The 16733-nt window shown below is 40.9% G+C and overlaps 1 long non-coding RNA gene across 1 annotated transcript; it reads right to left on the minus strand.

The window, feature by feature from the left end:
* Positions 1–284: 284 nt before the first annotated feature.
* On the minus strand, positions 285–15328 carry LOC147271134 (uncharacterized). The gene is made up of 2 exons (XR_015115743.1): positions 15291–15328; positions 285–702 (listed from the first exon to the last, which is right to left on the minus strand). It is a non-coding gene; the product is annotated as an uncharacterized LOC147271134 (long non-coding RNA).
* Positions 15329–16733: the final 1405 nt, after the last annotated feature.

Here is a 16733-nt window from a genome sequence, read left to right on the forward strand (position 1 = left end):
CCACCAGGGCATCTGTGCTTTACTTACCGTGTAAAAAGGACCACAGTGGTCGTCTGGTTTTAATTTAACAAACAAATACGGTTGAAAACTTTGAGACAGTGACACAGGGCTCTTATTTGAAGGGCCATGGGATGGGAAATATCCCAGACCTCTGAGATCAGAGCTCTCACTTTGATCTCAGGGTCCTGACTTTGGGGGTTCTTCCTTTGGTCTTCAAATACTTGTGGTTTTTATTGGCAGAACTTTCAACTTGCATGCAAAAAGAGAATCACAGTCGATGTAAACCCAGCAGACAGTGTTTATTTCTAATAAATCAGACAATCGCACAAATGAGAATGAAAGGAAAAAACAATAAAATGTTTTAAAATCCTTCTCCACTCTAAAGCTTTTTAAAGTTCACTTGAAGGTTCAAAGGTGGTGGTGAGGAGGTCACCCTGATCCTCCCTGTCGTCACTGCCAGGATTCTTTCTTCTGGTGCTGTGGTTCTTCTGATGAAGGGGGCGTGATGTTTGCTGTCTCAGGCTCCACCAAATGTCCTCTTTAGGATGCCACAATGTGGCCTCTTCACTGCTCCATCTTCCCTGCATCGGAGACACCAGGGTTCCTCCTGGTGCCGACCCCATCGTCCTTCTACCCAATGGTGCGGCCATGGATCCTCAGAGGAGGCTGGGATCCTTCTTCTCATCAGAGCCACAGTTTTTCCTGGAGGGAACAACAGGAGCTTTGTTGTAATGTTTTGCTCGATGTTTCCTGCACAGACCGTCAGGATCTGTGACGCCATCTTGTGGTAGGGGGTCATCATCTTGTTGTGTGGTAGTGGATTCATTGATCTGCTATTTCAACACATTCAAGTTCATTATCCTACAAGTCAAAGTACATTTGGTGTGGAGTTTTAGTTTCTGGCCTCAATCATAACGTGTGCCTTTCTTCTTCATGAACATTTCTCAGCTTTGTAAGTTTATTCTAGTTTTTCTTCCTCACTTTTCTATTCCATTGTTGTTGAAGATTCTACTGCAGGTTGGAGTTCCCTGTTGACTGAAGCAGAAACAGGAACAACAAGCTGGAGGCTGTCAAAGCTCCAAGTTGGGCTGCTGATATTAAAGTAGGAGATGAACACATCCAGGTTAGCATCCCTCTCAGAAGCTGCTACTTTAGCTCTTCAGGATACAGCAGCCTAGCATAGCTTCATCTGGCCAGTTAGTGGCCCACTTTGATGTCTGGGATATCAGGTTCAAGGTTCTTCACAGCTCTGAATGAAGGCTTTCTAAAGTGTTAACCAGTACTCCAGTTGTAAAAAACAATCAGGGGGATGGTAGATTTTGATGTTTAGGAACAGATCATTTGTGCTGATGACAGCGCATCAGGTGAGAGACCAACAGTGTACCCTTACTCCTCTAAAACAACATGCATGCTATGGATATTACCTGTCTGCTACTCCTGTCATTGATCTTGACCAAGCCCCCAGGCTGACACTGCTACCACTGCTCCTACATAGTTAGAGTCAAATGCAGAGGACATTTTCCCACCGGGTGCAAGTGCAACTTCATACTCATGCTACCTATAAATCTGGGAATTCATCTATATTTTGAAACAAAACATTCTCAAGTCAAGTCCATTTTAATTAAAGTGCAAGAGCAAAAGAATGAAACAAATGTACTGTGGCAGGATAGCGCTACACTCCCCATCGTGAGGGGCAGTGTGGAAGACGATAGTGAGTGGTCACCTAGAAGTAGACCTGGTCCGACCCTTCTCCATCCTTTCCACTTCCTCTCCCTCCTTTACGGAGCCGACAGCCGTGCGTGGTGGCGTCTCGCTGGTCAGCAGATCGGTTACAAACAAAGGTACCTCAAAACCTCAAAATAATGCTACAGTGATGTCGGAAGAATTGCTGATGAACTCAAAAAGATGCTAATAGTAATGGAGGAAGAGTTGCTAATAACCTCAAAATAATGCTACAATGATGTTGTAAAAATTGCTAATGATCTCAAAATGATGCGACAGTGATGTCGTAAGAATTGCTAATGAACTCAAAATGATGCTGACAGTGATGGAGTGATAGTTGCTATAAACTCAGTGATGCTTTCAGTAATGAAGTGAAAGTTTAGAACAACCTCAAAGTGATGCTGACAGTCATGAAGTAAGAGTTGCTACGAATCTTAAAAAATGCAACAGTAATGTAGTAAGAGTTGCTACGAACCTCAATTTAATGCTACAGTGATGTCGTAAGAATTGCTAATGAACTCAAAATGATGTTAACAGTTAATGGAGTGATAGTTGCTAATAAACTCAGTGATGCTTACAGTAATGTAGTAAGTGTTGCTACGAACCTTTAAATAATGCAACAATAATGTAGTAAGAGTTGCTACGAACCTGAAAATAATGTGACAGTGATGTCAGAAGAATTGCTAATGAACTCAAAATGATGCCAACAGTAATGGAGTGAAAGTTTCGAATAACCACAAAGTGATGCTGACAGTCATGTAGTAAATGTTGCTACGAACCTCAAAATATTGCGACAGCATCATTTTGAGTTCATTAGCAATTCTTCCGACATCACTAACAGTAATGTAGTGATAGTTGCTAATTAACTCAGTGATGCTTACAGAAATGTAGTAAGTGTTTCGAACAACCTCAAAGTGATGCTGACAGTCATGTAGTAAGAGTTTCGAACAATCTCATCCACCCCCGGGGCTCTGCCACCGCGGAGTTGTTTAACTGCCTCGGCGACTTCTGCCCCGGAGATTGGACGACCCCGCCCCCAAGTACTCCCCAGACTCTGTCTCCTCCACGGAGTACGTGCTGGTGGGATTGAGGAGTTCCTTCCACCGCCCAATTATCTCCCCAGTTGACGTCAGCAGCCTCCCACCCCCACTGTAAACAGTGTGGGCAAGTTGCCGCCTTCCCCCCCTGAGGCGACGGACGGTTTGCCAGAACCTTTTTGGAGCCGACCGATAGTCATTCTCCATGGCCTCACCGAACTCTTCCCACGCCCGCGTTTTTGCTTTGGTGACCGCCACAGCTGCACACTGTTTGGCCTGCCGGTAGCGGTCAGCTGCCTCTGGAGACCCACAGGCCAGCCATGCCCTGTAAGCCTCCTTCTTCAGCCTGACGGCTCCCCTCACCTCTGGTGTCCACCAGCGTGTTCGAGGATTACCCCCGCGGCCGGCCCCAGCAGCGTTGCGGCCACAGCTCACAGCAGCCGCCTCGACAATGGCAGAGCGGAACATGGCCCATTCGGACTCAATGTCCCCCACTACCCCCGTGATGTGATCAAAGCTCTGCCGGAGGTGGGAGTTAAAGATCGTTCTGACTGGTTCTTCTGCCAGGCGTTCCCAACAAACCCTCACTACTCGTTTGGGCCTGCCAGGTCTGCGCGGCATCTTCCCCTGCCATCTGATCCAACTCACCACCAGGTGGTGATCAGTTGACAGCTCAGCTCCTCTCTTCACCCGAGTGTCCAGAACATGCGGTCGCAGGTCAAATGATACGACTATAAAATCGATCATAGACCTGCGACCTAGGGTGTCCTGGTGCCATGTGCAATGTGGGCATCCTTATGCCCGAACATGGTGTTCGTTATGGCCAAACTGCGACTTGCACAGAAGTTCAATAACTGAACACCACTCGGGTTCAGGTCGAGCCTGCCGTTCCTCCCAATCACACCTCTCCAGGTCATGCTGTCGTTGCCCACGTGAGCGTTGAAGTCTCCCAGTAGGACAATGGAGTCCCCAGCCGGGGCACCATCCAGTACCCTTCCCAAGGACTCCAAAAAGGGTGGGTACTCTGAACTAGTGTTCGGCGCATATGCGCAGACCACAGTCAGGACCCGTTCCCCGACCCGAAGGCGCAGGGAAGCAACCCTTTCGTCCACGTGGGTAAACCCCAACGTACAGGCAGAGAGTCAAGGGGCAACCAAAAAGCCCACCCCCGCCCTCCGCCTCTCACCCGGAGCAACTCCAGCAAAAGAGAAAGTCCAATCCCTCTCAAGGACTCGGGTTCCGGACCCAGAGCTATGTGTCGAGGTGAGGCCGACTATATCTAGCCGGTAACACTCAACCTCTTGCACCAGCTCCAGCTCCTTCCCCACCAGGGAGGTAACGTTCCATGTCCCAAAAGCCAGCTTCCATGTCTGTGGTTCAGACAGCCGAGGCACCCGCCTGAAACTGCCACCCAAACCACATTGCACCGGACCCCTCCGGTTCCCCCGATGAGTGGTGAGTCCAAGGGAGGACGTGCCTGTGTCTCCTCTTCGGGCTGGGCCTGGCCGGGCCCCACGGACCAAGGCCCGGACACCAGGCGCTCGCCTTCGAGCCGCCACCCTGGGCCTGGCTCCAGGGCGGGGCCCCGGTGCCCCTCCGGGCAGGGTACATGTAGCACTTGCTGGATTTTCCATGAAGGGTCTGTTGAACCGTTCTTTGTCTGGCCCTTCGCCTCTGACCAGTCTGCCTTGGGTGACCCTACCAGGGGAAAAATGCCCCCGACAGCATTGCTCCTAGGGTCACTAGGAAACTCAAAGTCCTCCACCACGGTAAGGTGACGGTTCCAGGAGGAGTAAGAGTTGCTACTAAACTCAATTTAATGCTACAGTGATGTCGTAAGAATTGCTAATAAACTCAAAATGATGCTAAAAGTAATGTAGTGATAGTTGCTGATAAACTCAAAGTGATGCTGACAGTAATGTAGTAAGAGTTGCTGCGAACCTTTAAATAATGCAACAGTAATGTAGTAAGAGTTGCTACGAACCTCAAAATATTGTGAAAGTGATGTTGGAAGAATTGCTAATGAACTCAAAATGATGCTAACAGTAATGGAGTGAAAGTTTCGAATAACCTCAAAGTGATGCTGACAGTCATGTATTAAGTGTTGCTACGAACCTCAAAATAATGCGACAGTAATGTAGTAAAAGTTGCTACGAACCTCAAAATATTGCGAAAGTGATGTCGGAAGAATTGCTAATGAACTCAAAATGATGCTAACAGTAATGTAGTGATAGTTGCTAATTAACTCAGTGATGCTTACAGTAATGTAATAAGAGTTTCGAAATACCTCAAAGTGATGCTGACAGTCATGCAGTAAGAGTTGCTAATGAACTCAAAATGATGCTAACAGTAATGTGGTGATAGTTGCAAATTAACTCAGTGATGCTTACAGTAATGTATTAAGTGTTTCGAACAACCTCAAAGTGATGCTGACACTCATGTAGTGACAGTTGCTTCTAACCTCAAAATGATGCTAACAGTAATGTAGTGATAGTTGCGAATAAACTCAGTGATGCTTATAGTAATGTAGTAAGAGTTTCGAACAACCTCAAAGTGATGCTGAAAGTCATGTAGTAGGAGTTGCTATGAACCTCAAAATAATGCAACAGTAAAGTAGTAAAAGTTGCTTCGAACCTCAAAATAATGCGACAGTGATGTCAGAAGAATTGGTAATGATCTCAAACTGATGGGACAGTGATGTCGTAAGAATTGCTAATGAACTCAAAATGATGCTAACAGTAATGGAGTGGAAGTTTCGAATAACCTCAAAGTGATGCTGACAGTCATGTAGTAAGAGTTGCTACGAACCTCAAAATATTGCGACAGTGATGTCGGAAGAATTGCTAATGAACTCAAAATGATGCGAACAGTAATGTAGTGATAGTTGCTCATTAACTCAGTGATGCTTACAGTAATGTAGTAAGTGTTTCGAACAACCTCAAAGTGATGCTGACAGTCATGAAGTAAGAGTTGCTACGAACCTTGAAATAATGCAACAATAATGTAGTAAGAGTTGCTACGAACCTCAAAATAATGTGACAGTGATATTAGAAGAATTGCTAATGATCTCAAAATGATGCGACAGTGATGTAGTAAGAATTGCTAATGAACTCAAAATGATGCTAACAGTAATGGAGTGAACGTTTCGAATAACCTCAAAGTGATGCTGACAGTCATGTAGTAAGAGTTGCTACGAACCTCAAAATAATGCGACAGTGATGTCAGAAGAATTGCTAAAGATCACAAAATGATGCGACAGTGATGTCAGAAGAATTGGTAATGATCTCAAAATGATGCTAACAGTAATGGAGTGAACGTTTCAAATAACCTCAAACTGATGCTGACAGTCATGTAGTAGTTGTTGCTACCAACCTCAAAATAATGCGACAGTAATGTAGTCAAAGTTGCTACGAATCTCAAAATATTGAGACTGATGTCGGAAGAATTGCTAATGAACTCAAGATGATGCTAACAGTAGTGTAGTGATAGTTGCTAAGAAACTCAGTGATGCTGACAGTCATGTAGTAAGAGTTTCTACGAACCTCAAAATATTGCGACAGTGATGTCAGAAGAATTGCTAAAGATCTCAAAATGATGCGACAGTGATTTAGTAAGAAGTGCTAATGAACTCAAAATGATGCTAACAGTCATGGAGTGAACGTTTCTAATAACCTCAAAGTGATGCTGACAGTCATGTACTAAGAGTTGCTACGAACCTCAAAATAATGCGACAGTGATGTTGGAAGAATTGCTAATGATCTGACAATGATGCGACAGTGATGTAGTAAGAATTGCTAATGAACTCAAAATGATGCTAACAGTAATGGAGTGAAACTTTCGAATATCCTCAAAGTGATGCTGACAGTCATGTAGTAAGAGTTGCTGCGAACCTCAAAATATTGCGACAGTGATGTCGGAAGAATTGCTAAACATCTCAAAATGATGCGACAGTGATGTCAGAAGAATTGGTAATGATCTCAAAATGAGGCTAACAGTAACGTAGTGATAGATGCTAATAAACTCAGTGATGCTTACAGTAATGTAGTAAGAGTTGCTACTAACCTCAAAATGATGCTAATAGTAATGTAGTGATAGTTGCTAATAAAGTTAAAGTGATGCTGACAGTAATGTAGTAAGTGTTTCGAATAACCTCAAAGTGATGGTGACAGTCATGGAGTAAGAGTTGCTACGAACCTCAAAATAATGCGACAGTGAATTCAGAAGAATTGCTAAAGATCTCAAAATGATGTGACAGTGATTTAGTAAGAATTGCTAATGAACTCAAAATGATGCTAACAGTAATGGAGTGAAACTTTCGAATAACCTCAAAGTGATGCTGACAGTCATGTAGTAAGTGTTGCTACAAACCTCAAAATAATGTGAAAGTAATGTAGTAAAAGTTGCTACGAACCTCAAAATATTGCGACAGTGATGTCGGAAGAATTGCTAATGAACTCAAGAGGATGCTAACAGTAATGTAGTGATAGTTGCTAAGAAACTCAGTGATGCGTTCAGTAATGTAGTAAGAGTTTCGAACAACCTCAAAGTGATGCTGACAGTCATTTAGTAAGAGTTGCTAATGAACTCAATTCAATGCTACAGTGATGTCGTGAGAATTGCTCATGAACTCAAAATGATGCTGACAGTAATGTGGTAAGAGTTGCTACGAAACTTAAAATAATGCAACAATAATGTAGTACAAGTTGCGACGAACCTCAAAATATTGCGACAGTGATGTCAGAAGAATTGCTAATGATCTGAAAATGATGCGTAAGTGATGTAGTAAGAGTTGCTGCGAAACTCAAAATATTGCGACAGTGATGTCGGAAGAATTGCTAATGAACTCAAAATGATGCTAACAGTAATGTAGTGATAGTTGCTAATCAAGTCAGTGATGCTGACAGTCATGTAGTAAGTGTTTCGAACAAACTCAAAGTGATGCTGACAGTCATGTAGTAAGGGTTGCTATGAAACTTAAAATAATGCAACAGTAAAGTAGTAAGAGTTGCTTCTAACCTAAAAATGATGCGACAGTGATTTAGTAAAAGTTGCTACGAACCTCAAAATATTGCGACAGTGATGTAGTAAAAGTTGCTACGAACCTCAAAATATTGCGACAGTGATGTAGTAAAAGTTGCTACGAACCTCAAAATATTGCGACAGTGATGTCGGAAGAATTGCTAATGAACTCAACATGATGCTAACAGTAATGTAGTGATAGATGCTAATCAACTCAGTGATGCTTACAGTAATGTAGTAAGAGTTTCGAACAACCTCACAGTGATGCTGACAGTCATTTAGTAAGAATTGCTAATGAACTCAAAATGATGCTAACAGTAATGGAGTGAAACTTTCGAATAACCTCAAAGTGATGCTGACAGTCATGTCGTAAGTGTTGCTACGAATCTCAAAATAATGCGACAGTAATGAAGTAAAAGTTGCTTCGAACCTCAAAATATTGCGAAAGTGATGTCGGAAGAATTGCTATTGAATTTAAAATGTTGCTAACAGTAATGTAGTAAGTGTTTCGAATAACCTCAAAGTGATGGTGACAGTCATGGAGTAAGAGTTGCTACGAACCTAAAAATAATGCGACAGTGAATTCAGAAGAATTGCTAAAGATCTCAAAATGATGTGACAGTGATTTAGTAAGAATTGCTAATGAACTTAAAATGATGCTAACAGTAATGGAGTGAAACTTTCGAATAACCTCAAAGTGATGCTGACAGTCATGTAGTAAGTGTTGCTACAAACCTCAAAATAATGTGAAAGTAATGTAGTAAAAGTTGCTACGAACCTCAAAATATTGCGACAGTGATGTCGGAAGAATTGCTAATGAACTCAAGAGGATGCTAACAGTAATGTCGTGATAGTTGCTAAGAAACTCAGTGATGCGTTCAGTAATGTAGTAAGAGTTTCGAACAACCTCAAAGTGATGCTGACAGTCATTTAGTAAGAGTTGCTAATGAACTCAATTCAATGCTACAGTGATGTCGTGAAAATTGCTCATGAACTCAAAATGATGCTGACAGTAATGTGGTAAGAGTTGCTACGAAACTTAAAATAATGCAACAATAATGTAGTACAAGTTGCGACGAACCTCAAAATATTGCGACAGTGATGTCAGAAGAATTGCTAATGATCTGAAAATGATGCGTAAGTGATGTAGTAAGAGTTGCTGCGAAACTCAAAATATTGCGACAGTGATGTCGGAAGAATTGCTAATGAACTCAAAATGATGCTAACAGTAATGTAGTGATAGTTGCTAATCAAGTCAGTGATGCTGACAGTCATGTAGTAAGTGTTTCGAACAAACTCAAAGTGATGCTGACAGTCATGTAGTAAGGGTTGCTATGAAACTTAAAATAATGCAACAGTAAAGTAGTAAGAGTTGCTTCTAACCTAAAAATGATGCGACAGTGATTTAGTAAAAGTTGCTACGAACCTCAAAATATTGCGACAGTGATGTAGTAAAAGTTGCTACGAACCTCAAAATATTGCGACAGTGATGTAGTAAAAGTTGCTACGAACCTCAAAATATTGCGACAGTGATGTCGGAAGAATTGCTAATGAACTCAACATGATGCTAACAGTAATGTAGTGATAGATGCTAATCAACTCAGTGATGCTTACAGTAATGTAGTAAGAGTTTCGAACAACCTCACAGTGATGCTGACAGTCATTTAGTAAGAATTGCTAATGAACTCAAAATGATGCTAACAGTAATGGAGTGAAACTTTCGAATAACCTCAAAGTGATGCTGACAGTCATGTCGTAAGTGTTGCTACGAATCTCAAAATAATGCGACAGTAATGAAGTAAAAGTTGCTTCGAACCTCAAAATATTGCGAAAGTGATGTCGGAAGAATTGCTATTGAATTTAAAATGTTGCTAACAGTAATGTAGTAAGTGTTTCGAATAACCTCAAAGTGATGGTGACAGTCATGGAGTAAGAGTTGCTACGAACCTCAAAATAATGCGACAGTGAATTCAGAAGAATTGCTAAAGATCTCAAAATGATGTGACAGTGATTTAGTAAGAATTGCTAATGAACTTAAAATGATGCTAACAGTAATGGAGTGAAACTTTCGAATAACCTCAAAGTGATGCTGACAGTCATGTAGTAAGTGTTGCTACAAACCTCAAAATAATGTGAAAGTAATGTAGTAAAAGTTGCTACGAACCTCAAAATATTGCGACAGTGATGTCGGAAGAATTGCTAATGAACTCAAGAGGATGCTAACAGTAATGTCGTGATAGTTGCTAAGAAACTCAGTGATGCGTTCAGTAATGTAGTAAGAGTTTCGAACAACCTCAAAGTGATGCTGACAGTCATTTAGTAAGAGTTGCTAATGAACTCAATTCAATGCTACAGTGATGTCGTGAAAATTGCTCATGAACTCAAAATGATGCTGACAGTAATGTGGTAAGAGTTGCTACGAAACTTAAAATAATGCAACAATAATGTAGTACAAGTTGCGACGAACCTCAAAATATTGCGACAGTGATGTCAGAAGAATTGCTAATGATCTGAAAATGATGCGTAAGTGATGTAGTAAGAGTTGCTGCGAAACTCAAAATATTGCGACAGTGATGTCGGAAGAATTGCTAATGAACTCAAAATGATGCTAACAGTAATGTAGTGATAGTTGCTAATCAAGTCAGTGATGCTGACAGTCATGTAGTAAGTGTTTCGAACAAACTCAAAGTGATGCTGACAGTCATGTAGTAAGAGTTGCTACTAACCTTAAAATAATGCAACAATAATGTAGTACAAGTTGCGACGAACCTCAAAATATTGCGACAGTGATGTCAGAAGAATTGCTAATGATCTGAAAATGATGCGTAAGTGATGTAGTAAGAGTTGCTGCGAAACACAAAATATTGCGACAGTGATGTCGGAAGAATTGCTAATGAACTCAAAATGATGCTAACAGTAATGTAGTGATAGTTGCTAATCAAGTCAGTGATGCTTACAGTAATGTAGTAAGTGTTTCGAACAACCTCAAAGTGATGCTGACAGTCATTTAGGAAGAGTTGCGAATGAACTCAATTTAATGCTACAGTGATGTTGTGAGAATTGCTCAACAACTCAAAATGATGCTAACAGTAATGTAGTGATAGTTGCTAATAAACTCAAAGTGATGCTGACAGTAATGTAGTAAAAGTTGCTACGAACCTTAAAATAATGCAACAATAATGTAGTAAGAGTTGCTACGAACCTCAAAATATTGCGACAATAATGGAGTAAGAGTTGCTACGAACCTCAAAATAATGTGACATTGATGTCAGAAGAATTGCTAATGATCTCAAAATGATGCGACAGTGATGAATTAAGAATTGCTAATGAACTCAAAATGATGCTAACAGTAATGGAGTGAAAGTTTCGAATAACCTCAAAGTGATGCTGACAGTCATGTAGTAAGTGTTGCTACGAACCTCAAAATAATGCGACAGTAATGTAGTAAAAGTTGCTACGAACCTCAAAATATTGCGACAGTGATGTCGGAAGAATTGCTAATGAACTCAAAATGATGCTAATAGTAATGTAGTGATAGTTGCTAATCAAGTCAGTGATGCTTACAGTAATGTAGTAAGTGTTTCGAATAACCTCAAAGTGATGCTGACAGTCATGTAGTAAGAGTTGCTACGAACCTCAATATAATGCGACAGTAATGTAGTAAAAGTTGCTACGAACCTCAAAATATTGCAACAGTGATGTCGGAAGAATTGCGGATGAACTTAAAATGATGCTAACAGTAATGTAGTGATAGTTGCTAATCAACTCAGTGATAATTACAGTAATGTAGGAAGTGTTTCGAATAACCTCGAAGTGATGGTGACAGTCATGTAGTAAGAGTTGCTACGAACCTCAAAATAATGCGACAGAGATGTCGGAAGAATTGCTAAAGATCTCAAAATGATGCGACAGTGATTTAGAAAGAATTGCTCATGAACTCAAAATGATGCTAACAGTAATGGAGTGAACGTTTCGAATAACCCCAAAGTGATGCTGACAGTAATGTAGTCAGAGTTGCTACGAACCTCAAAATAATGCGACAGTGATGTCGGAAGAATTGCTAATGATCTCAAAATGATGCGACAGTGATGTAGTAAGAATTGCTAATGAAGTCAAAATGACGCTAACAGTGATGTACTTAAAGTTGCTAATCAACTCGGTGATGCTTACAATAATGTAGTAAGTGTTTCGAACAACCTCAAAGTGATGATGACAGTCATGTAGTAAGAGTTGTGTCTAACCTCAAAATGATGCTAACAGTAATGTAGTGATAGTTGCTAATTAACTCAAAGTGATGCTAACAGTAATGTAGTAAGTGTTTCGAACAACCTCAAAGTGATTCTGACAGTCATGTAGTAAGGGTTGCTATGAACCTTAAAAAATGCAACAGTAAAGAAGTAAGAGTTGCTTCGAACCTCAAAATAATGCGACAGTGATGTCGTAAGAATTGCTAATGAACTCAAGATGATGCTAACAGTAATGTAGTGATAGTTGCTAAGAAACTCAGTGATGCTTACAGTAATGTAGTAAGAGTTTCGAACAACCTCAAAGTGATGCTGACAGTCATTGAGTAAGAGTTGCTATTGAACTCAATTTAATGCTAAAGTGATGTCGTGAAAAATGCTCATAAACTCAAAATGATGCTAACAGTAATGTAGTGATAGTTGCGAATAAACTCAAAGTGATGCTGACAGTCATGTAGTAAGAGTTGCTACGAACCTCAAAAAAAGGCGACAGTGATGTCGGAAGAATTGCTAATGAACTCAAAATGATGCTTACAGTAATGTAGTGATAGTTGCTAATCAACTCAGTGATGCTTACAGTAATATAGTAAGTGTTTCGAACAACCTCAAAGTGATGCTGACAGTCATGTAGTGAGTGTTTCGAACAACCTCAAAGTGATGCTGAGTCATGTAGTAAGAGTTGCTACGAACCTTAAAATAATACAACAGAAATGTCGTAAGAGTTGCTATGAACCTAAAAAATAATGCGACAGTGATGTCAGAAGAATTGCTAATGATCTCAAAATGATGCGACAGTGATGTCGTAAGAAATGTAATGAACTCAAAATGATGCTAACAGTAATGGAGTGAAAGTTTCGAATAACCTCAAAGCGATGCTGACAGTCATGTGGTTAGAGTTGCGAGTAACCTAAAAATGATGCTGATTGTAATGTAGTAAGAGTTGCGAAAAACCTCAAAATAATGCGAAAGTGATGTCAGAAGAATTGCTAATGATCTCAAAATGATGCGACAGTGATGTCAGAAGAATTGCTAATGATCTCAAAATGATGCGACAGTGATGGAGTAAGAATTGCAAATAAACTCAAAATGATGCTAGCAGTAATGTAGTGAAAGTTTCGAATAACCTAAAAATGATGCTGACAGTAATGTAGTAAGAGTTGCTAATAACCTCAAAATAATGCTATAGTGATGTTGTAAGAATTGCTGATGATCTCAAAATGATGCGACAGTGATGTCGTAAGAATTGCTAATGACCTCAAAATGATGCGACAATGATGTCGTAAGAATTGCTAATGAATTCAAAATTATGGTAACAGTAATGTAGTGAAAGTTGCCAATAAACTCAAAGTGATGCTGACAGTCATGTTGGAAGAGTTGCTACGAACCTTTAAATAATGCAACAGTAATGTCGTAAGAGTTACTACGAACTTCAAAATGATGTGACAGTGATGTCGCAAGAATTGCTTATGATCTGAAATGATGGGACAGTGATGTAGTAAGAATTGCTAATGAACTCGAAATGATGCTAACAGTAATGTAGTGAAAGTTGCGAGTAACCTAAAAATGATGCTGACAGTAATGTAGTAAGAGCTGCTACGAACCTCAAAACAATGCGACAGTGATGTCGGAAGAATTGCTAATGAACTCAGAATGATGCTAACAGTAATGTAGTGAAAGTTTCGAATAACCTTAAAGTGATGCTGACAGTAATGTAGTAAGAGTTGCTAATAACCTCAAAATAATACTACAGTGAAGTCGTAAGAATTGCTGATGATCTCAAAATGATGCGACAGTGATGTAATAAGAATTGCTAATGAACTCGAAATGATGCTAACAGTAATGGAGTGAAAGTTTCGAATAACCTCAAAGTGATGCTGACAGTCATGTAGTAAGAGTTGCTAAGAACCTCAAAATAATGCGACAGTAATGTAGTAAAAGTTGCTACGAACCTCAAAATATTGCTACAGTGATGTCGGAAGAATTGCTAATGAACTCAAAATGATGCTTACAGTAATGTAGTGATAGTTGCAAATAAACTACATGATGCTTGCAGTAATGTAGTAAGTGTTTTGAACAACCTCAAAGTGATGCTGACAGTCATGTAGTAAGAGTTGCTACTAACCTCAAAATGATGCTACAGTGATGTCGTAAGAATTGCTAATAACCTCTAAATGATGCTGACAGGAATGTAGTAAGTCTGGTAATAACCTTAAAATAATACTAGTGATGTAGTAAGAGTTACTATGAACCTCATAATAATGTGACAGTGATGTAGTACGAATGGCTAATGATCTGAAATGATGGGACAGTGATGTAGTAAGAATTGCTAATCAACTCAAAATGATGCTAACAGTAATGTAGTGAAAGATGCGAGAAAACTAAAAATGAGGCTGACAGTAATGTAGTAAGAGCTGCGAATGAACTCAAAATAATGCGACAGTGATGTACTAAGAATTGCTAATAACCTCAAAATAATGCTAGTGATGTCTTAAGAATTGCGAAAGAACCCATTAATGAACTCAAAATGATGCTAACAGTAATGGAGTGAAAGTTTCGAATAACCTCAAACTGATGTTGACACTCATCTAGGAAGAGTTTCGAATAACCTCAAAGTGATGCTGACAGTCATGTGGTAAGAGTTGCTACGAACCTCAAAATAATGCTATAGTGATGTCAGAAGAATTGGTAATGATCTAAAATGATATGACAGTGATGTAGTAATAATTGCTAATGAACTCAAAATGATGCTAACAGTAATGTAGTGAAAGTTGCGAGTAACCTAAAAATGATGCTGAGAGTCATGTAGTAAGTGTTGCTACGAACCTCAAAATGATGCTACAGTAATGTAGTAAAAGTTGCTACGAACCTCAAAATATTGCAACAGTGATGTCGGAAGAATTGCTAATGATCTCAAGATGATGCTAACAGTAATGGAGTGAAATTTTCGAATAACCTCAAAATGATGCTAACAGTAATCTAGTAAGAGCTGCTAAAGTTAAAGCTACAGTTATGTAGGAAGAATTGTTAATGAATTCAAAAATGATGCTGACAGTGATGTAGTAAGAATTGCTAATGATCCCAAAATGATGCTAACAGTAATGTAGTGATAGTTGCTAATGAACTCAAAATGATGCTGACGGTAATGTAGGAAGAGTTGAAACTAGAACAACAAGCTGTCCTCTGATGGTTGGACAGGTTGGTTTGGTCCGTCCTCTCACTCATCATTAAAAGCCCTTATTACTCATCATTCATCCAATCTGACACTCACGTCTGCAGTGGGGAATCCCCAGCAGCCCGCGGCCCACATGGAGCAGTCTCGGCCAATCACGTGGGGCCTGCAGCGGCACCGACCACCAAATGACTCGCAGGTGTCACTCTCAGCTCCAACTTCATGGCAGGCACAAGGCAGGGCGCCGTTGTTGAAGAGAGCCCAAGAGACTCAGCTGAGCTGAGACAGAATGGAGACGAAGGACAAGAAGGACGACAGAGAAAAAGGAAACGTTAGCGAGACATTTTAGGAAAATTAGTTTAGTGGGGAAACGGTTCTTAGCCAAACTTGCTAAATGGAAGGACAACAAAAAAACAAAGATCTTCAAAAGAAAATTTGCACAAAGTGAAACCCTGCAAGAGAAAGTAAATCAAGAACTAAATATTCTTGAGGCTCAGGTCTTTAGTTCCAATGCTTGTAAATGACATCTGAATGCATTCACAACCCAAATCTGAGCAGACAGAAGCGTCCCAGTCAGGCCCAGTTTAGTTCCTCTTGAACATTCAGGGATACAGAACAGGGACCAACTCAGGCTGAGAGACACCGACTTGACATGAAAGCTGTTGAGGCCACAGTTGCTGATGAAGTGGTCAGATTTCTCCAGTGGTTCTTGGTTCAGGGAGCTGGAGCTGGAGCTGCTCTCAGGCACCACCAGGACGTGATCCTGGAGAGACAGAAGGAAGAAGTCCAGGCCTGACAGAGGAGAAGGAGGCACGGAGTAGAAACAGCAGATACGTGTGGGGAAAGGGAGAGGGTATCAGTCCAGCAGAGGAGCAGGAAACCTACCACCACAGGGCTCTGCCTGCAGGAACCTGCAGGTGAGGAGGACCTGGTGGTCCGGCACATCCAGAATGATCTGGTTTTCAGACACCGGCACTTTTCGGCAGCCGTAAGCGTGGGGACAGAAGGAGGCGTTGGCGTGGCCTGAAAGACACAAACAACCATCTCCATTTTAATGTTTCTCAAACAGCCGGATCAGGAAAGCTAAGATGAATCAAAGATCCTCCACCCTGCCAGATCCGACCCTGGTAATGTAGACCTGCACAGGGTGGGTGGGGTGGAGCGGCTGGTGGTGGTGGAGGATGAAGACGTATCTGCCCAAAGCCTGGACACGGTGGAGTCCACCGCAGCGTTCTGAGTAGAAGGATGAGAGCGATGTTCAATGGTACATGTTTTCTTTCCTGAACCGCCGATGTTTCCAATCACGAATCTCAGTCATGAGATTTGAACATCATGGAGGAGTTCAAAAGTGTCAAACTGGGCCGGTCTCCATTTTATGAGTCCAGAGACCGAGGATAAAACTACAAGTCCCTGGTTCAGATTTGACTCGTCTGAATCCAAACACAGCAGCGTTCTTCCACCAGGCCAGAGGAGTTGATCATGATAACAAGATGTCTTCATGCTACTACAACACACAAACTCATCACCAGAAAAGACTTCATG

This window comes from Aulostomus chinensis, chromosome 1, assembly GCF_037954235.1.
Source record: "Aulostomus chinensis isolate RoL2024-O1b breed Wild chromosome 1, RoL_Achi_v1.0, whole genome shotgun sequence".
Classification (NCBI taxonomy): domain Eukaryota; kingdom Metazoa; phylum Chordata; class Actinopteri; order Syngnathiformes; family Aulostomidae; genus Aulostomus; species Aulostomus chinensis.